Raw genomic sequence first — 22,220 nt, forward strand, 5'->3', positions numbered from 1 at the left:
TCAGCACTTCAGAGGAGCTCTCTCTCGAGGGGGAGGGGGGGGTACTCGGGAGACATTAAATCACACAAGTCATGCAATATTTACTCGGCTGGAGAAGGAATGAACCGGGTCCGCACTCACCGTCCGCAGGCTCTCGGCTGCTGTGTCAGGACGGGGGGGAGGAGGGGGGGGGGCACAGTCCATGCAGACAACTGACTCCGCCCGGACGACCTTGGAAAAGAGAAGAGAGGACTTTTGACAGGTAATAAGTGGAACCAGGAGACAAGGAACAGCTGGACCGCAAGACAGGCAACAAACAGGTAGACGGAAGACAGGCAACGAGGCGGCGGTGACGCACGGGTCAGAAGACAGGCCTAGTGTGGGACCGGAAGACTAGCAGAGGGGAGGTCCAGGAAACAGGAAACTTCCACGCCCGGAAGTCATACAACTCGCAGACCGGAAGCCAGGCAAGTCTTAGGACCGGAAGCCAGGCAATGCAGGTCTTCCAGTTCCAACGCTCCCTCAGTAACCGGCCTCTCAGTGTCTGGCTGCCCTCAGCTCGTGTCTGCAGTGTTTCCTGCAGTTATTAAACTTCTACTTTTTGTGATTAGAAATCTCTGTAATTAACCAGAATTTTCGAAGCAGTTCCCACCACGGAGAGTTGCCTGTCTTTTGTATTTTATACTATTATTATTTATCAGACTCTTGGCCGGGGGGGAGGACGCTTTTCACTGACTCTTTGCAGCAACCTTACGGGGGTGGGGGCTCAGAAGACGTTTATTTGGGGGGTGTCAGTATGAGCCGTGTACATACATGCCACCGAGCCCGGCCCGGGCGGGAGACTAAAAAATTAGCTAGCATTCGCGCCAAGAATTTTCAATTCTATTAAGGACACGGAGGCGAGGATTATGCTTCTCTTTCTATTTATTGCTACTCACAGCAGCCAATGAAAACTTGTGTTATGTAAAACAAACCTACATTTCCCATGATGCATGCACTACATACTTCCTGCAATGCCCCATAAGAGCCAGCAATATCGGAACCTGTCCTCTTTCTTTGCTTCGAACATTAAAGTCCAATAATATAATCAAAGTCCAACAACAGATTCCAACATGGAAGAACCAGACCAGCTGGGAGGAACGTCAACTTCAAGCAGGATTATGTCTAATCCATCTTCTTATCGGATCCTGAAAAAACAGAGATCGAACAACCCGTAACTTCTGTGTAACCAGAATATATATGCAAAACGGGTGGGCAATAATTACGATACTGTAATTTAACCGGGTGGGATAATCCTCGCCTCCGTGTCCTTAACAGAATTGAAAATTCTTGGCGTGAATGCTAGCTAATTTTTTATTCTATTCCAGGACCGAAAGCTTCGTATTATGCTAGTTTAACGCTGATTAAAGACCACAGAGGATATGTCACCCACCGGTTTATAATAAAACTGTTTAAATGTTGACTCAGAAGACCAATCCGCAGAATGCATGATATCTTGAACAGTAGAACCCAACATGAAGGTCTTAGAGGCCATAGCGCCTCGAACAGAATGTGCACCAAAGACTTGAGTATCAATACCTGCTTCCTGCATAACATTTTTTAACCATCTGGCTATAGTAGCCGCAGTGACAAGTTTGTAAGGTTTCTGCAAAGCAATCAATAATTATACCACACCATCAGGCCTAGTAGGCATGGTACATTCTTCATAGGCCTTAAGACATTGAACCACACAAAGTTTAACATTGTCAGGAAAAGCATGATAGTCTGCGCTGCGTGACATGGTTTTAGTTCTAGACGTGATATTAACCCCTTCAGCGCGGTGGGAATTCCCCCGCGGTGCTGAAGGGTTCGAGCGCGGGCGGGGCCATGACGGAACGGTTCCGTCATGAGCACAGCGCAACCGATGCTCATGACGGAACCGTTCCGTCATGGGCATGGAAGGGGTTAAAAGAAACTCCCTCCGGAGTAAATACTCTACCTGTAATAGAGCCTTAACATCCGAAGAACGTCTACAAGCCGCCAGGCATAGCAACATGGCCAATTTGGTTGATAACTGTTTCCTAGACAACATGTTGTTGTTGGGCCATCGGTTAAACAGGGAAAGAACCAGCGAGACATCCCACAAGGAAGAATATTTCGGCTTGGGTGGATTAGCTACTCTGATACCCTTAAAGAGTTTACATATTAAAGGATGCATCCCAACAGGTTTGCCCTCAATCGGAGAGTGGCCCGCCGATATGGCTGAACGGAAATTGTTAACAGAGTGATACGCTAAACCTTCAGACGCTTTTTCGGACAGGAAGTTTACAATGCAGGGTAAGTCTGCCCCCACGGGATCCACATGTTGTCCCATGCACCAACGAACCCAGCAACCCCAGGCTGAAGAATATCGCTTTCTGTTAAAGGGGGCCCATGCTTGGTTGATGAAGCCTGAAGCTTGTTCCAAAAACCCTAGCATTTGCCAACGCTGCCGGAAAGTCTCCAGGCCATCAGAGACAGCTGCCCCGATAGTACCATCGGGTGCATCTCTCCATGAGGGTCCTGGAGCATCGTCGAGGACCATGGGATCCTCCTGGGGATGTCGCAACTCGCCTCCAGCAGTAACGGGAACCAAGGCTGCGACTTCCACAAGGGAGTTACCAATATCACCTCCGCCTTCTGGCGCATCACTTGTGTGAACACGCGAGGAATGAGAATGAAGGGTGGAAACGCATAATTCAAACTCGGGGTCCAATCCTGTGAAAAGGCATCCGTCGCTAGAGCTAATGGGTCCGGCCTCCAGCTGAAAAACTTTGTCATTTGGCGATTCAGTCTGGAGGCAAACAGGTCGATCTCGCAAAGACCCCATATCCCCTGCAACCACTGAACCACCTGTGGGTGAAGCTGCCAGTCACTGTAGTCCTTGAAGTGGCGTGAGTTCCAATCCGCCACTACATTTGACTGACCCGGAATGTATTCGGCTATGACCGAAATCTGATGACTCAGGCAATAATGCCAAAAGTCCTTCGCTATCTCTACCAGCATTGAGGACCTCGTGCCCCCCAGTTTGTTGATGTATCGGACCGCCGAGATGTTGTCCATCCGAAGAAGGATGCAACATGAGACCTTTTTGGGAGATAGGGTCCTGATCGCAAATGACCCTGCAAGAGTTCTAGACAATTGATGTGTAGATTTAACTCATCTAGAGACCAACGTCCCCCTGTGGAAATGTTTCCGCAGTGCGCTCCCCAGCCCCAACGACTGGCGTCGGATTCTATTACCACTTCTGGTAAGGAGCCGAAAATTGCTCTGCCGTTCCACGCTTCCACGTGGGCAAGCCACCACTGTATCTCTTCCCGCACTTCTGGGGAAAGAGGAACTAAGTCCGTGTAGGAAAGACCCTTCTGTAAGTGTTGAATTTTGACACGAGAAGTCCCACTATCCGGGCAATCCCCCTGAGAGAAACCATCTGCTTGGCTAACAGGGAGCGGAGCTCCTTTTTGATATCCCAAAGTTTGAAACGTGGAAGACTGAGCTGGGCCGTCTGAGAATTTATGACGAACCTGGGACACAGAACCGACTTGGGTTCGTTGATCACAAACCCCAGGTTCTGTAAGATACGAATGGTCATGCGCAACTGCTGAACTGTCAGCGTCGGAGACTGCGCCATGATGAGCATGTCGTCTAGATAGACAATCATGCAAACTCCTTGTTCCCTGAGGTAAGCTACTACGGGTTTCAGCACCTTGGTGAAGCACCACGGTGCCGAGGAAAGTCTGAAAGGAAGGACCAAATATTCATACCACCGGTTCCGCCATTGAAATTGAAGGAATCGACGATGTGGACGAAATATGGGGACGGACAGATAGGCGTCCTTCAGGTCCAGACGGACCAACCAATCTCCCTGCTTCAGGAGGTCCGCCAACAGATGGATGCCCTCCATCTTGAAGTGCTTGTAAGTCATGTACTGGTTGAAATCTTTCAAATTGAGTACCAACCTGTAACCACCGCCTTTCTTCTGCACCAGAAAAATATTGCTGCAGAAACCGCAAGGGCCCTTGTCGCAAGGTGCTATCGCGTGTTTTTGCAGCAATCCTTCTATTTTGGAATCTATGAAATCGCACTCTAGTCGGGAAAAAGAAAGCTATCTGGGCCGATGAACCTGATAGGGAGTCTGGAAGAAGTCTAGATGAAACCCCTGAACTGTTTGCAAAACCCAGGCATCCTGCGATAGTTGAACCCAAATTGTGATAAAACTGCTGAATACGTCCCCCCAAGGGAAGAAGGAATAAGTCTGGAGCACTCACCTGAAGACTCGGTGTTCTGGAATCCTCCCCGATAGGAGCCTTTATTAAAACGTCGCTTGTTGAAGCGCTGCCTGGTAGGGTAGAAGGTGCCACCGCGGGTAGCGTCCCACTCTCCCCTGCTGCGACCGAAGTCTCCTCGCTGAGGACCTTGGGAAAACTGACGGCCAAACGAGCGTCCCCGGCCTCGTCCGGCCCTGTTGAAAACCCCAGCTTGAAACAAACATTTTATTCCTGCTTGTGCTTTATCCAGGGTCGTAAATGTGCCCACATACTTGGCCACATCCTTGACGAAACGATCCCCAAAGAGGTTTCCGTCCGCCAATGGTCCAGGTTCTGCCACTGCCAACTCAGTTAGATTAGAGTCCATGCGCATGAGTATGGACTTTCGCCGTTCCATGGAAATTGCGCAGTTGGCATTACCCAAAAGGCAGATGGCACGCTGGGTCCAGCCCGCCAACACATGGGAATCAATGGTGGTTCCCGATTCTTGTATCTCCAGAGCCATCTCCAAGATCTTGGCCAAAGGGCCGACAACATCAAGAAGCTTGTCCTGACACCCTCTCCAGGCGCGATCTATACCCTTCTTTGGGTCCTTAGCGAATTTTTTTAGGAAAGTTAAAAGGCTGGAGTCAATTTCAGGCGTTTCTGCCACCTTGTCTGAGAGGTCCGGCCGGGGACATTCAGACCGCAGCCTGTTGCGCACTTCCTCGTCGAAACGTTTGCGCAAATTTTCATGCAGGTACGCCGCCACCTTTGGGGCGGGTAGCCAGTCAGATGACCTGGGATGAACAATGTCAGAGGGGTTAGACGTAAAAGGAGTAGGGGTCGTCTGTGGAGTTTCCACATTCTTGGCCTTCCTCGTTTTCTTCTTAGGAGGGGAATCGTCTGGGGTATCAGAATCGGTCGAATGGGGATCTGTATCGGTATCCTGAACCTTCTCTTTCTCAGTATCAGGGCGAGGAAGTGAAGAGTAAGAGGCAGAATGAGGCCAAGGCTTAGGCTGTGGGCCTTCTGAAGGAACCCCTGTCGGGGCAGTGAAGCCATGACGCTTCGCAAACTTCTCCAATTGCCTGGTAATAGGCTTCAAAGCAGTAGCTAACGCCTGCTGCACAGTTTCCGCAACTGCCTTCTCCAGGGCCTTGTTGACCGACTCCTGGACGGAAGCGTCCAGGTCCTCAACAATATTTTCTTCAATAGAAGGTGAACCTACTTCCTCCTCATATAAGGTGTCATCCCCCTCATAGTGCACCCAATTTTCCATTGTGGAGCCAAATGTATAAACGTACTTGCTCATAAAGGCAACAGTAAGGAGGAGTAAGAGGGGGGAGCCAACCCACAGCACAAACGCAACAGGTACCTAGCTCCTCAGCAAAAGCTGTGTCCCAATTGTTGCAGCCCACAGGGTGTAGTGGAGCCAAAGAGCAAAAGAAATCCAAGGAGGTGTGCTCCCTCCAGGTCCAGGTCGTTTTTGCAGCCAGCCAGGCGTAAAGCAGTGCTCTCTGTGGAAATCCCAGGTAGGAATAGCAAAAACGAAAGAAACGAAAGAAAACAAAAGAAAACCGGGCAGTAACGACGTGCGTAGCCCAAATCCTGCCAAAATATAGCCCAATTGGGCTACGCATGTGGGAACGTAACAAAAAGTAAAAGTGACTGGTTCCAAGCACACCGGCTAATGAGGGGAGCCTTCGCTCTAGATTTAGCAATTAATTTCACCCCGTCGAAGGCGGAGCGGTGCCTTCACACTCTCCGTGTCCCCGAGTAAGCGCTGAACGCGCTGGGTGCACTCAATGCAGCGCGGCAGAGCGCCGCGTCTCACACAGCAAGCGGCGCGATGCACACGCATCGAACGCCGCAATCAAACCTCTCAGGACCGCTAAGCCCGGCAAAACATTGTCGCTCCACGCGGGAGCCTCACAGCGCCCAGGGCGCGTAACTTGAAACGCCTGCAAGGCAACGGAGGCAATATACAGCAGAGCGGCAGAGTTTTTACCACATAACAAAGTAATGACAATACGCCGCGTATGCTGTAATAAAGGCACCAAACATTACATATCACAAAATAGCGATGTAAATACCAAAGAACGATCTCAGCACTTAACTTCCTGCGTGAGCAGCAAAGAAAGAGTACAGGTTCCGGTATTGGGGCATTGCAGGAAGTGATGTAGTGCATGCATCATAGGGAAATGTAGTTTTGTTTTACATAATACAAGTTTTCATTGGCTGCTGTGAGTAGCAATAAATAGAAAGAGAAGCATAATACGAAGCCTCCGGTCCTGTAATAGAATCCTGATTCAGATGCCAAAAATTGCTTTATTTGAGCAGGGCCCGCAGCACCATGACGTGTAATCTCAGTTTTACACCTTCACCCAAATATGCTGTAAGTAAGCATTGGAATCTAAAGCGGAGCAGGGCCCGCAGCACCATGACGTGTAATCTCAGCTTTACAGCTTCACCCAAATATGTTGTAAGTAAGCATTGGAATCTAAAGCGGAGCAGGGCCCGCAGCACCATGACGTGTAATCTCAGCTTTACAGCTTCACCCAAATATGCTGTAAGTAAGCATTGGAATCTAAAGCGGAGCAGGGCCACAACACCATGACGTGTAATCTCAGCTTTACAGCTTCACCCAAATACACTATAAATAAGCATTGGAATCTATAGCGGAGCAGGACCCGCGGCACCATGAGGTGTAATCTCAGTTTTACACCTTCACCCAAATATGCTGTAAAGAAACATTGGAATCTAAAGCGGAGCAGTGTCCGCGGCACCATGACGTGTAATCTCAGCTTTACAGCTTCACCCAAATATACTGTAAATAAGCATTGGGATCTGAAGCGGAGCAGGGCCCGCGGCACCGTGAGGTGTCATCTCAGTTTTACTCCTTCACCCAAATATACTGTAAATAAGCATTGGAATCTAAATCGGAGCATGGCCACTACTCCAGCGGGAAAGGGCAAATTTACATATCCTCCCTGCGTCACAGACCCGACGTCACACTAACTCATTCACACACGCATTCATTGGTGGGGCCCATAACACCAACACTCATACGTCTCACTTCGAATCTGCACACAGGAGGAAAGGAGCGCTGGACATGTGGGGTACCATGCTACCTATTGGAGGAAAATCTTTACATTATATACATCATATACATTAGTACCTGTGGAATCCTAACTTTAACATCAAGGCATTCCACCACTTGGTCGATGGACCAATTAGTTGGACTGGTTGATGGTGATTTAGAACCAGCTAAAACACATTTAAAGCTTTGAAACCTTTCGATTAATCAATACCTTATTGAAAGAATCACAGACTAATTTTGTTAATCAATGCTTGGTTTATCTAATTAATTCAATTTCATTGGCATAGTCAGAATTTTAATTAAATCAGAATTTTCAATGAATATCTTTGGCACAAATTTACATACAATTATATTTACCTAAAATTTTGACACCAGTGACCATTTCCAGAAAACCCGTCAACCCTGCATAAATCAGAATCCCTTCTGGTAAAATCGTCCAGTCAAATGCAGGTTAAGACCCAAATAAGTCCGGGAAAAGATCTTTCACTCAGCACGACACAGTCCCAAAGGTAGGCAAGGGACCAGGTAATCACGCTATCAAATCGACCCTCCTCACCATCAGTCACCAACGGAAATTTTGGAACGCACACTTTTTTCCTCATCTAAATTTCCCTTTATATATCTAAATTCTGGGATAATATGCAACATTTTTTAGGAGTAGAAGTGTTCTGATTGGCTAAACCCATGACATTTTGAAATAATGAACTCTGTTCCCAGATTTTCTTGGTTCTCAGGGGATTGAACATGTCATTTCTGAATTGTATTCTTTTTTACAGTTCTCATGCGAAAAGTTCAGAAGTAACAACATGTAGATCTCCGGGCACAGGTCCTATTGTATTTTCAGTCATTCACACTAGCTGAGTCCTGGCAATCCTCCACGTTCCTATCCTTGACAAGGAACACATCGTCTTGCTGCTAGAGGTCGCCTGGAGATCTTCAGAGCCATCCGAGTCTGTGCAGTAGGCATCGCGCTCAAATGCCGGTGGCCACTTCCAAACTCCATTTTGAATACTGCGGCCTAGTAGGCCCGAATGCCAACTTAAGCAAAGATAAACATAAAAGTAATTAATATATGCAAATGAAGATTCTAATGTTTAAACCCACACTAATCCCAATATATATTAGTATTTGCCTAGCTTATAGCAACATTTAAAACCATAATACTCACCATCCCGCAACACTGGGAGCACAAACCATCACAAAAGCAACATAAATCACGCAAATTTTCTATTTCAACACATCCTACAATTAGTTTGCGTACCACAGTTAATCATTAGACTTATTTGCCATACAATTTGCATTTTAGTCCCACATGTATCTTGTGTTTATCAAGGTGTAAAGGTTCATTAATAATAACACTCCAAACAGTTAATACAGGTTAATATTTAGAATGATTACGTAATTAGTATTTTCATGCAAAATAGAGAAGGTATACAAATGTTTGCTTTACCTGCTCCACCACCACAGCACCATGACGTGTAATCTCAGCTTTACAGCTTCACCCAAATATACTGTAAATAAGCATTGGAATCTAAAGCGGAACAGGGCCTGCGGCACCATGACGTGTAATCTCAGCTTTACAGCATCACCCTAATATACTGTAAATAAGCATTGGAATCTAAAGCGGAGCAGGGCCCGCGGCACAATGACGTGTAATCTCAGCTTTACACCTTCACCCAAATATGCTGTAAATAAGCATCGGAATCTAAAGCGGAGCAGGGTCCGCGGCACCATGACGTGTAATCTCAGATTTACACCTTCCCCCAAATATGCTGTAAATAAGCATTGGAATCTAGTATTGTGGGCGAGCCTGCTTAGGCCTAACACAGAGACATCTATTGCACATCAGTGATCAATAATGGACGCACAACTCAATAAGGAAATCCAGACCAATTTTAGAAAAATATCATTTGTATTTTATTTTGAGACCAAAGTCTTCGTCATAACATAAGTAAGTTTTCAATTAAAAATACTTTTCATCCTGGCAAATGGAGTAAAGTATGGGGAGCGTGGAACTCCTATAGGGGTGACATCTGTGACCCGCCCTCAGATCCTGAAGACGATGCCTCAGACACAGACTAGGATGGGGGATCCCGGGGGTGGGGGAGCGAAATGGTGGATGTTGGAGAAATGTACCGCTGTTGAACTGTTTTCTGCCAACTTGTCGCATTCAGGGGCTACTGCATTGCTCTACATTGTGGAAAATTATGTATCTGATTACTGTATTGTGCTGCTGCTAATGAATACAATAAAAACAAGTTTAAAAAAAAAATACTTTTCACTTGCAAAAATCAACACTTAGAATATTTTCAACAGAGTCTAATGTTATCTTATGGGGAAAACAATCTTGTGATTAAACAGGTAAGTATTGCACTTACAATCCCAGTCTTCGGGGAAAAGTCAGCAAGGGGCAAGGGTCAAGTGAGTACCAAAACTATGCCACCCGTGGCACGGGGCGGCCAGTTGCAGAGGTCATACGCAGAGGTCGGTGTGGTGCTTTCCAATGGAGACAGAGTGCCTGGAGCCACACTGCTTGCAGATAAGTAAATCAGTTGCAGGGGGCCAAGCTTTGGAGGGTTAGGTTAAACACAGGGGAGGCCACAAAGCAGCGCCAAACAGGGGCGACCGGGTGCAGGGTTCAATTTTGACATTGTGCGCCCAATGCTTTTCAATGGGGATTCTCTTCTCAGCAAAGAGGCTGTAGGCGTGGCACCAGAGGTTGCAGGAGGAAGACCAATGACAACAGAGGTAAGAAGAGATGTAAGCAGTTGTAGGGGCACCATTGGTTCAGCTCACCAAGACCCAGAGGCTTCGGCTGCAGGGGTGCGTTTGGACGTCAGAGTCTTCTTGCCGGAGCTGGTTGCGGTCGGGGAGCCTCTGGATTTACACTGCTAGTGCCGTCCTGGAGGGCAGCCAACGCTGGACATGAGGTCTGGATCGCTGATTAGACTTCACTGCACAGGTGAACCATTCAGACTCGGGCCATGGGTGTCGGGTGCAGAGTGGGCAGGCGATGCGGAACCGCTGGGATCCGGAGTCCTTGGAGTAGGTTTCTTCTTGGACAGGTCTGCTATCCATGGGAGATTGGAGTCTTTTTCAAAGGCAGTAGTCCTCCCAGGAGTTTCATAGGTCGCCGGCTGCAAGACAGGTCGCAGGTTGGCAGAAGTTGGAGACAGGTTGGTAGGGCTGGGGCTAAGGCAGTCATAGTCTTCAGTCTTCTCTGCAGGTTTGTCTACTTCCTTCTTAAATCTTCACAGACCTAGTTTTTAGGTCTGAGGGAGCCACCTAAATACTAAATTTAGGAGGCGTTTTACGGGAATAGTAGGTTGGGCCAATGGGCGCCTAACCTGGAGTGACTACACCCCCTATTATGCCACCCTCCTTTGGGAGGGTTTAGGTTTATTTTATTATGCATAGTTATTAAAAACCATTGCACAGTTATGATTTAACAGTAAAACACTGATACACATGGCAAAAGTGCTGTTCAGTACTTACATACAAGTTTACAAGACTGATAAAACCATTCAGTGAATGCCAAAGGTATGACAGTAAAAACAATAAAAAACAGGGGCCCTAAAAAGTACACACTGCAGTACTACAAGGCTGTGATGATAATGGTTAGTGTAGCCTGCGGTGGGCATCTATTGTATAAGGCAACAGTGCCAGACAACCACAGGGCAGAGTGCAGAGAGTGCGTTCATAACAGGAGGAGGCTCCTGATGGCTGAGCGACAGGACGGAATTTCCCATCTCGGTGGGCTCTTTTTTAAGTTGTTAAGAATTAAGTTCTAAGGAAGCAGCTTCCAGTTGGCATGTAGGGTTCTTCATTGTCCGCTTAAGGCTAGAGCGGCTTGTGCGCTCCTATGATGTTGATTCATTTTTTGTTCCGCCAATGTGAGAAATTTGACCACTCTACAGTTCAGTCGAACATGCCAGCACCGCTTGCCGCCTGGTGCGGATCCCTAACTGCTTGAGTGGGAACTTTAGCAGCTGTATCCTCTCTTGTTGCAGCACTGTGCATGTGCAGATTAAGTGCAGAATGTCTCCTGGGCCTGTGTTGCACAGACTGCACGTGCTTGGTGAGCATGCCCTCTGCCATGGTGGAAGGTGTTCCGCGCACGGTAGAACGCCCAGGCGGCGCTTTACAAACTTTATATTGAGAGCCTTTGGGTAAGCCTGATTGAAGTGTTTTTGGGGTGCAGATGATTTGTAAGAGTTCAGGGTCATCCAGGCATGAGATCTGGCTGAGAACAGAGCCTTGTCTTCCAGCCGTGAGATTTGTTTTACTGACTTCCAGACCAATTTTTTGAAGGATGTGTGTTGTAGCTGAGTGTTCCAGAGATTAGTGAGCCCTGTGATTTCAAGGGATGCTTGAAGGTAGCATCTGCCTGGAGAGGTCTCCCTATGCTGGAGTTCTTGCCATAGCAGCTAGTTTAGAGTGTTTGAGGCAGAGAGTCTTGTCTTGTTCCAGCAGATGATATAAGCGCCATGCCTGGGCAGTGACTGTTCCACTCAGCCGAATTCCAGTCTTATCTAAGCTGGTGAAGTATATTTTGGGAGTCTGAGCATGGTTCTATACGCCATTATCAGGGAGCTGTCCAGTTGCTTGGCATCACTCCACCGCATTGCTTCGCTGCCGTAGGTTAGCGTGGGGAGTAGCTTGGCCTGTGCTGACTTCAGGAGGGGGCATAGTGAGGGCCCGTCAGTTTTGACGACGGGGTTTTCAGCGTTATTGCCATGACCAGGCCTCTCCTTCTGATCTCTTCTTTCTGGCGCGTAAAGGCCCCTTGCTTATCAGAAATAACACTGAGGTATTTGTAATCAGTGGTGGGTTCAATAAGACCACCTCCCAGGTGCCACCTCTTCCGCCGCCTTCTTTTGTTGTTCACCGTTATAGTCCGAGTTCTCTTGAAATTAATTTTTAGACTATTCGCTGCGGCATACTTCTGCATTTCATCGAGTAGATGTTGAAGACTGACATATGTGTGGCTGAGCAGCACCACGTCATCGGCATGCATAAGGTTTGTCAGTGGTTTTCCTCCAAGCCTGGGTGCGTTGCTGATGTTGAGAGCTTGAGGGAGGTTGGCCATATAGAGGTTGAACAGAGTGGGTGCCAGCATGCAAACCTGCTTCAGGCCTTTGGTTGTAGGGATTTTTCTAGAGAGATAAGTTCCCCCTCCTAGTTTCTCCTGGACCCAGGTGTCAGTGTGTAGAAGCAGCAGGATGTCCAAGATGCCCTGAGGGATTCCCCATCGCGCCAGCTTCCCCCAGAGTTTCCCCCTTTCAGCGTTATCGATTGCCGCACTAAAGTCAGTGAAGCATAGATGTAGTTGCAGGTTGGCTGTTTTGGTTGCAATGATAAGAAGAGAGAGTGTGAGGATGTTTGTTGTCATACCAGTCATTTTGCAGGACCTGTTCTGGTTTGGCGGGATTATTTTGTTGGAGTCTGCCTAGGCTATGAGATCCTCCAAGATGGTAACAGAGTTTTATATAGCACGAACTTGACCTAGAGGTATCGGGTATCAGAGCGCTTTACATAGCACCAGTTGCTTTACATGAGGACACATTCATTTTTGTTAGGCACGGGAGATTAAGTGATCTGCCCAGAATCACAGGATGTTCAGCGTCATTGCCGAGACTCAAACCCAGTTCCCCAGATTCAAGGTCGACCGCCCTAGCCGTTAGGCCAACTCCTCTCCCCCTTTGCCTCATTGTCAATCAGGACCACTAGGAGAGGGTTGCTCGGCCGGGCCTTGTCGCCGCTCTTGTAGATCGGCTCGATCGTTGAGCCTCTCCATGATTGATTATTGGAATCTGGATATACCCTTTCCAGAACCTTCCCGGGACCAACTGTGCTTCGTGTGGATCATTCAAACGACTTTCTTCGATCCCGGGACCTCTTAGTATAAGGGTCCCTTGAATTTTCTTGATAGGCTTGCATAGCTGTCATAATTAAGGATACCGGGAATCCTTAAGGACCTAAGCCATGAAGAAGTTACAGTAGTAACGAAACACGTGTCGGCTGCCATCATCCTTTGTCACCAAGGAGGCCTCAGGAACAGGACCTCTATCTGTCCAATGTTGTATTTTTAACCATGCTGGATTGACTCAAAAAATTACTGAGGCATGATTTCACATTGTTAAGCGGAGCATTGACAACTGAAAATTAAAAATAACTTCTTTAAAATGAATTTTGAAGATTGATATCTCCTGTGAGTGGCTATATTGATACTTAGAGTGATATGTTTACTGGCTAAGAATAGAGAAAAGGACATTAAGAGTGCCGAGGCACAGTGTTTTTCTTTAGTAGGAAAACACACAAGTTGATGGACGGAATGTTGCACATTGGCAAAACATTCACCCCCAGTCACAGAGCTGGGTTTAATCCATCACCGTTCTTTAGCCCACTCTGCCACCCCAGTTCAGACATGGCCATATGCAAATCAGTCTGACCCTGTGCCTCATGGGAACAGTCCAGCCCGAACTGCCAAGCCATGCCTTCCCTGGACCGGAAACAAGCTTCCTAGGACCGGTTTCTGGCATTTCAGTCGTCTTCAGCCAGGTTTGCTCGAATCCAGAGGCAAAGTGAGCAAGGGACTCACGTCTCAGCATACCCTGCCAACTTATGGCGAACAAAGCAAAAACCAAAGGAAATGATGGACGGAGTGTTGAACATTGCAAGCACTCACCCCCAGTCAACTGATCTGGGTTTAATCCATCACCGTTCTTTAGCCCACTCTGCCACCCCAGGTCAGACATGGCCATATGCAAATCAGTCTGACCCTGTGCCTCATGGGAACAGTCCAGCCCGAACTGCCAAGTTGACTGGGGGTGAATGTTTTGCCATTGTGCAACATTCCGTCCATCATCTTGTGTGTTTTTCTTTAGTAGGACACGGGAGTTCAGATGAATTGCCGTGTAGCGACATCTTTGGTAGTGGGATGTTTTTGTGACCTTGAGAGGCACCCACACTTTGAATTTCTTACTCCTTGATACGGATACAGGTGTTCTGTAGGACTGATGTGCTACTGTTGATTCCACCACTACCCCTTTGTGTGTTTGCGAAAGGTGTGCGCGAGTTGTTCAGCTGTCACTTTTGTTTGTTCCGGTAACAAGCTCATCACCTGCAACCCCAACTGCCTGCAAAAAGTGACGCATTGCAGCGCAGGTGGCGGCTATCTTTAGTGGTTGGGTAGTTCATTTTTGAACGAACTGTTCTTTGTGACTTTGACGAGTTAAGAGTTTTGTCAGTGATAGGCACACTTGGAATGTACGGCGTGTTCATCATTACCAATCTTCACTTCGGTTTATGTGTGCTGACGGACGTTCTGCAGTTAATTCCATTTTTGGGGTGTTTGTCCCTTTCCCGTGACATGCACGCCTTAACAGTGCTGTTGATGTTCCACATAAAGTAGTTGTTTCTTCAGTGCTGCGCTACCACGGTTGTCACGCTTGAAATGTAATTGTTCTGGACATTCCTACTCAGTGGGTCAGAGGATCTGTCTGGAAGGTGTTGCAGGTTGGGCACTGCGTTTCTATATTTATTGTTGCAGCAATTTTTTGTTTTTTTACAATTCTTTTTATTGATAATAACAATGACACATTGCAAACAGTATTCCATAGTTTCATGTAGAGATCAATGCATCTACACTAAGTCACAGTTCATGACATCCTTTCTTGCACCCCATTATGCTTTACTATTCCTGTTCTGTTTTGCTCGCTCACTGATCAAGGTGGGGAGTTGTGTTCTGCGGGGGCACACAGATGTTCCCTCTATACTCATTCCACTTGCCCCATATTTGCGATCATTTCTTGGGACAGCCCCAGGATTCGTATACTGTCTTCTCCAGTCCATATCCTTCTTCCATGCCTTGATCGTTGGAGCTTCTTGTGCTCCCCATGCTCTTGCAATATTGCGCTTAGGTACAACCATTCCTATTGTCGCCCAGGTTTTCTCTTTACTATTCAGGTCTGTGGGTTCCCAAATGTTTAAGAGGCACAGTCCATCTTTGCTCCAAGTACTTCCGCTGTACATTGGAGCACATCTGCCCAGTATCTTCTAATGTGTACCAAATGACCCTTCCTGGCCACACCATCTCCTGCACCCGGAGTCATCTCTATAAGCCATTTTCACTAGTGCCGGGCCAGATAAGTATATTCGGTGTAGTACTTTAAGTAGTTTTAGTACTTTGCCACTTTTCTGGTGGAGGCTAGGGCCGCCTGCCAGTCCTCATCCTCCAAGTCTGCAATGTCCTTTTCCCAATGTTTACGGAGTGGCAGGAGGGGGTCGGTGCGTTATTGACTAACTTCTGACATGTCGTGGAAATCGCTTTTTTAGGCAAGTATTCTTCAAGTATTCTATCTTTGAGTGGAGAGGACTCTGGTGGTGTTTCACCTCTGGGGATAGCGGACTGCAGGGCATGTCTTATCTGTAGACACCTAAACCTTATGTATTCGCCAGTTCATATTCTTTCTGTAACTGCACGAAGGGAACCATGTGTCCCCCCTTTCACAAGTCACCAACCCGGGAGATTCCTATCATATTCCAGCGCTCAAAGCCCTTGGTATTTCTCAAGGTTCCAAATTGATCTGTGTCCCATAAGGGGGTGGCTTGCATGATCTTTCCTGTCCATCCAAAGCTTTTGTTACCCGTATGCCACACCTGGACTGAGTGTTCGGTAGGGCCTGTCAATCTTAGTTTTGCCGGTGTAGAATAAAGTGCTCTGGAATAGTTCCCCTCAGGCAGGAGCCACTTGTCCATTCAATACCCGGGTTGTCCAGGGGCCTGTATATACATTGATTAATGGCTATTAACTGCGCTGCCCAGTAATATTTTCTAATATCCGGGAGACCCATGCCACCGTCATACCACCCCCTTACCAACTTTTGGGTCGCTATGCGGGGGACGGCTTCCCCACCCATAGGAGCTCTCTTTGTTCGCTTTTGATAGCTTTAAAATAGGTGGTCTGGACTGGGCCTGGTGAATTATGCAAAATATATACAAAACGTGGCAGGGACATCATCTTGAATAATGCGGGTCGGCCTAATAGTTATATTGGAAGGGTCTTCCAGTGTCTCACATTACTACGCAGTCGCTGCAATGGGGGAAAGAGGTTACGTTCATAGTGCAGCGCTGGATCCTTAGTAAAATATATGCCGAGGTATTTAAATCCCTCGCGTGCTTCTGCCACCAAAAACCCTTTGGGTAGAGGGGGAACTCTCCCCTCAATACATAGATAACTGACTTAGTCCAGTTTATTGTGTATCCGAGTATATCCCAAAGTTTGTACATTGAAGACTCTGTTTATGGAAGCTCCGGGTGACGCCAGATATAGCTGTATGTCATCTGTATAAAGGGAAATACAGTCTTCCCATTCTCCGACCATTTGAGTCCCCTTATAATTGGATCCTTCCGGATCAATGACGCGAACGGTTCCAGCATCAATGCGAAGAGCAACGGAGACAGGGGACAACCCTGCCTCGTCCCCCTTCCAAGGGAAAATATTGGGGACTTCTATTCGTAAGCACCACCTGCGACAACAGATCTGGGTATAGGAGTTTAATCCAACTCATAAAAATAGGACCAAATCCCATTTTCCTAAGTACTGCAGGTAGGCATGGCCATTCAATTGTATCAAAGGCATCTAGGGACGTTACCACAGCGTCTTCCCTTAATGCATCTATTCTCCCCATTAGCCTGTGCAGTCGACGGAGGTTAAGTGAAGTATTCCTTGCCGGCATAAATCTTGACTGATCGGGGTGTACCAGTTTCGAGATGACCTGCATCAAACGTGTGGCCAATAATTTAGCTAAGATCTTTGCCTCTGCGTTGAGCAGTGATATGGGCCTGTACGAGGAACATTTGTTCTTTGGTTTACCGCTCTTATGAATGACCATTATGGTTGCTAACCTTTGATCAGCAGGCAGTTTCCCTTGCTTACGACTATCTGAATATATATCTATGAGGTATGGGGTAATTTTACTGGGAGCTAATTTATACAATCTGATGGGGAGGCAATTGGTTCCCATCACTTTTCCTGGATTGTAGGTCCCTTATGGCTTGCTTAACTTCTACATTTGTGAGTTTACTGTCCAGTGACAGGAGATCGTCTGCGTAGAGGGCGAGGAGAGTTATGTCCGACAACAGGGCCACCGATTCCTCTTCTGAGGGGGCTGTATGGGATTCATATATCTGCTTAAAGCGATTTGCAAATTCATCTGCTATCCCTTATGGGTCACTTATCTGTTCCCCTGATTCGACTATTAGTTCTGTAACCAATCGGTTTGCTTGTTCTCATCTATCAAGCAATGCAAGTAATTTGTAATTTCCCCACCTTGTCCCCGGCTTCATACACTCTGCAAAGCGTTGCCCTGTGTAGTGTTTTTGCTGCGTCCGTGGCGATGGCAATTAATTTTTTTCTTCAATCCTGATCTGTGTTTGGTATCTTCTTCATAATCTCTCTGTATGATCCCTTCCAATTGTAGGATTTCATTCTCAATCTTGACAAGGTCTGCATTTTTCTTTCTTTGGGTCACTGCAATCTGGGAGATTGCGAGGCCCCTCACCACTGTCTTGAAGGCTTCCCAGAGCATCTGGGCAGATTCAACCGAGCCCTCATTCTCCCAGAAATAGAGCTCAATTTCGTGTGTTATTTTTTCCCTTACTGAGGGGATTTTGAGATACCATGGGTTTATTGGGCTATTTTTCCTATTTGCAGCTGTCCCACCTCGAACTGGACCCAAATCAGGGAATGGTCGGAGATACCCCTTGCCAGGTGACGCACCTCCCTGATCTGTCCATACTGATCCACTGGGGCAAATATATAATCTGTCCTTGAGAGACTATTGCAGGCTCCGGAGTGGAATGTGAACTGTGTCTCTTTGGGATGGCGAATACGACATGCATCAACCAATCCCACAGCTCCAATGAAGTCACGGAGGTGCTAGTGGGGGCAGTATGCCACTTGGGGGATATCGGTCTTGTTGCCCGACACATCAGGAGCCTTCCCTCCGGTAGGGTTAGTTATTATCTTCCCAGATCCTTGAAAGCTGATGTGTAGAGGCTCATAAATGGACACTATTGTGAGTACACTGCCCTCCCATCTCCCTGATGCTGTATGTCTGTCCAGGTATGTTTGATCGCCACCCGGAAGTTTTTCCTGATCATGATTCCAACTTCGCTGGATCCAGTAGTAAACCCTGAGTGTGCCACCAGATTGTATCCCCATCTAGTCAGGGCTCTACATGTGTTTCCGATTAAGTGTGGTTCTTGTATTAAAACAACATCGGGAGAGTGTTGCTTTATGTATTGGAGCACAATTCCTCTTTTGAGCTTGTCCCCAAGACCATTCACATTCCAGAAAAGCAATCTAAGTCTTTTTCTTACTGGTAGACCCATTCTTGTTTGAGCCTTCTCCCCCCCCCCTTCCCCCCTTGATATAAGTACCCCCATGAGGGCCTATCTCCCTCTTGTATCAGAGCAATATCATGAATCGGATTGGGACATGTGAGTCTGAATCAAGCACCATATAACTGCATAGCCTCCCCTTTCGTTTCAAGGTTCTGTCATCTAAACTACGTATTAAACATAACAATAACCCATATCCCCCCTCCCTGCAATCTGGGCTTAAAACTGCCCCTATCCCCAACTATGCAGAGTGCCTGGAACCCCATAACTGAACTACACTAAAGGTTGTGAGGGGGTGAGTTCTCTTCCCCTTTACCTACCACTCTACACATTTGAATACATGCATTTCCACACTGTTACTTTGGATATAATAATTAAAGTCACTTGTCCGAGTTCCAGCCATTATCTCTAGAGGTGATGCAGTTATTGACTTCAATCAGGTATCTCCGCTTTCAAATGAACAGTTCTAAAGTCTCTGTGTCCTTCGTCTCTCCGCTATTCCTCTGGATTATCTCAGTCGGTTGACTTCCTGGTTTGCACCTCTGAACACGGTTGTCTTCTGAGGGATTTCTCCCTTCTTTGGTGGGAGCCATTTCCCTTGACCGGTCTCCATCTGTCTAGCCACTCCTGCGCCGATTCCGGGGTATCGAAAAACCAGGCCCCCCCCCCCGACTCAACACGTAGTTTTGCTGGGAACAACAATGAGTACTTCAGCCCTCTTTCTCTAAGCAGTTTTTTGATTCCCAGAAAGGAGCGCCTCTGTTTGTGTACGTTAACCGTGAAGTCGGGAAAGAAAGTTATCACGCTATTTTCAAATTTAATCGGCGGGGCAGTGCGGACAGTCTGCAAAATGATGTCTAGGTCTCTGAAGTTAAATAGTCTTGCCAACAGTGGGGGTGCCCCTGGTTTTGGTCTTCCTCCCGGGACTCGATGTGCTCTGTCAACCAAGAAGAAATTAGACAGGTTTTTCGGTTGTAGATGATTCACGATTAGGGCTTCCACGAAGAGGTCAGGTGTGGATTTATCCGCTCGCTCCGGAACTCCCATTATCCTGATGTTGTTGCGACGTGACCTTCCTTCATAATCGTCTAGTTTACTTCCCATCATTTTGCTTCCTGTCTGTAGGTTTTTAATCTGTTGCTGCATCATTTTGGAGTCTTGGCGGAGGTCGGTTGTGGTTGCTTCCATTGTTTTGACCTTATCTCTTATCTTTTGGAGGTCCACCCTGATGAGAGTTACCTCCTTCATGATAGAGTCCATTCTGCTCTTGAGCGACGTACGCACTCCGATAATCACTTCCATAATATCTTTTAATGTGGGGTCTTTTGCCTCTGATCTCATTCCTGCCATTGTCTCTGCTTTAGCTGATACGTCTGCACTCTTTGATGTAGTATATCTTTTGAGCTTCGTTTGGTGGGTGCCCTTAACCCTCTGATCCCGGACATCTCTCTCCGTTGAGATGGGGGAGGGTTTACCCCTCCAGTATGTGGTTTCACACCCGACCAGGATGCTGCCCACCACCTGTCCATGAAGCGCAACTACTGTGCACCCCACACAGCCTGTCGGGGATCTCCCGAGGGGCTCGTTAATTGTTTGCAATCTTGGTAGGCCCCCCATGCCACTATAAAGTCTCCTTCTTTGGGTGCCTGGTATAGATTTTTGCCTGTCGATTGTGGGCTGTGGCCACAGGAGCGCCTATTTTGTGTTTTTATATTTCAGGGGTTACTTCCTTGTGGGAAGTGGCTGATGTAGGTAGGGAACTCCCCAGATATCTGTCCTCTTTACGAGCTTAGTCCATTGTTTTCTAGGAGGGGGAGGGTTCCCTTTGGCGAAGATGTGGTTGCCTGCCCAGGGAGGGAGACACTGTCTCTAGGAGCAGGCTAGAGGATGGGGGGCACCGTCTTCTGCTCTATGGGGAGAATAATTAACTGCAGCTCTCTCCTTCTGAAGAGCAGGGTCATTTAATTTAACTTTTCTAATAAATCACAGCGCTTCCCATCGCAGGCCTGTCACAGGGCTCAGCAGCCTAATCAATTACCGTATTTTAAAAAAACAGTTCAAACGTGCCAGCTCAGAATAAAAAAAACAAGTTCAAGTTGGGCCAGCAGTTCCAAGTCAAAGGGCTCTCGTTACAACTCGGCATACAACTCGGAACCTAGTGAAAGCGACGCACAAAGGAGCCCCTCCAGGCAGCAGGAGATGGGCACGGTTACCTATGGGGTGAGATGTCCCTTCGAGCAGCTAAATGCCGAATGAAATGCCAACCTCAGGCAGCATGAGATGGAAAGGTTGCTCCTCTGGGCAGGACGGGTTGGGCGAAATGCGCCTCTAGTGAGCACGAGCCTGGGTGAGAGGTGCTGCTGCGGCCGGCAGGCACCACGCTCCCCACCTGGCAAGTTGTGAGCACTGAAGGGGAGTGAGAAAACACATCCTCAGCCCAGCCCTGCACCCCTGATGTACTGCGTCTCCGGGAGTGGGAGGGGGGCAACAGGGAGGGAGAGACCGTCTCTAGGAGCAGGCTGGAGGGATGGGGCGAGGGAGGGAGACATTAATAATTAACTGCAGTGAAGAGCAGGGTCGTTTTATTTCACTTTTCTAATAAATCACGGTGCCGTGGCGTTGCTTCCCACAGCAGGCCTGTCACAGGGCTCAGCAGCCTAATCAATTACTGTATTAAATAAAACAGTTCAAACGTGCCAGCTCAGAATAAAAAAAACAAGTTCAAGTTGGGCCAGCAGTTCCAAGTCAAAGGGCTCTCATTGCAACTCGGCATATAACTCGGCATACAACTCGGAACCTAGTGAAAAGCCTTGCGCACTCTTGTGGAGGTCGGGAAATGAAACCTGACCCTAAACACATGGCCCCTGTGCACCGCCGCTGCTGGTTCCAGAGAGCAAAAAGCTCTTGGAGTAAACATTTCCAAAAAAGCTGGGACAACCACACGCTTTTGGCCAATTGCGTGCTAAAGCCACACGCAAAGACCAATAGCGTGTAAGCACCACATGCACACGCTTCTTCAAAGGCGGAAGTGATTCCAAGAGGTCAATTTCCTATGCAGCGCATGCGCGCTGCCATAGGCTCGACCTAAAAAGGGTGGTCGGCAGGCAAGAAGCTTGACAAACGAATAGATGGGATAGTGAAAGCTAAAGATGGGAGGAAATGTTTTAGGTGCGGAAGTGCTACCCATTAAGCTTTCTCCAAAGAATGCCCAGCCCTCAAAGTTGTGTGCAGGGGTTGTGGTAAGATGGGTCACTTTTATAGTGAGTGTAAAAACAAGAATGTTAAAGGTGGTGTGAAAGTAAAAGAGGTGGAGGTTGGATGTAGTGAGGATTTCTGTTTTTGAGTTTTTGAGTGTGGTCAAATAGTGCTGCAAGTGGATGGGCGTTCCTGTAAGTGTCCTGTTGGTGGTATTTTGGTGGATGTTAATCATACTAAAGTTTTGTTTTATTCAGGAGCAAAAATTACTT

The 22,220-nt window shown here is 47.4% G+C and overlaps 1 protein-coding gene across 1 annotated transcript in view; it reads right to left on the reverse strand.

Moving 5' to 3' along the window:
• The window catches only part of LOC146813492 (uncharacterized), a 32,933-nt gene extending 32,578 nt beyond the window's left edge, over positions 1-355 (reverse strand). The window contains exon 1 of the mRNA XM_085620251.1: positions 121-355. The gene's annotated coding sequence lies outside the window, so the exon portion shown is untranslated. The remainder of the gene's footprint in view (positions 1-120) is intronic.
• Positions 356-22,220: the final 21,865 nt, after the last annotated feature.

Source organism: Triturus cristatus, chromosome 7 (genome assembly GCF_964204655.1).
Source record: "Triturus cristatus chromosome 7, aTriCri1.1, whole genome shotgun sequence".
Taxonomy (NCBI): domain Eukaryota; kingdom Metazoa; phylum Chordata; class Amphibia; order Caudata; family Salamandridae; genus Triturus; species Triturus cristatus.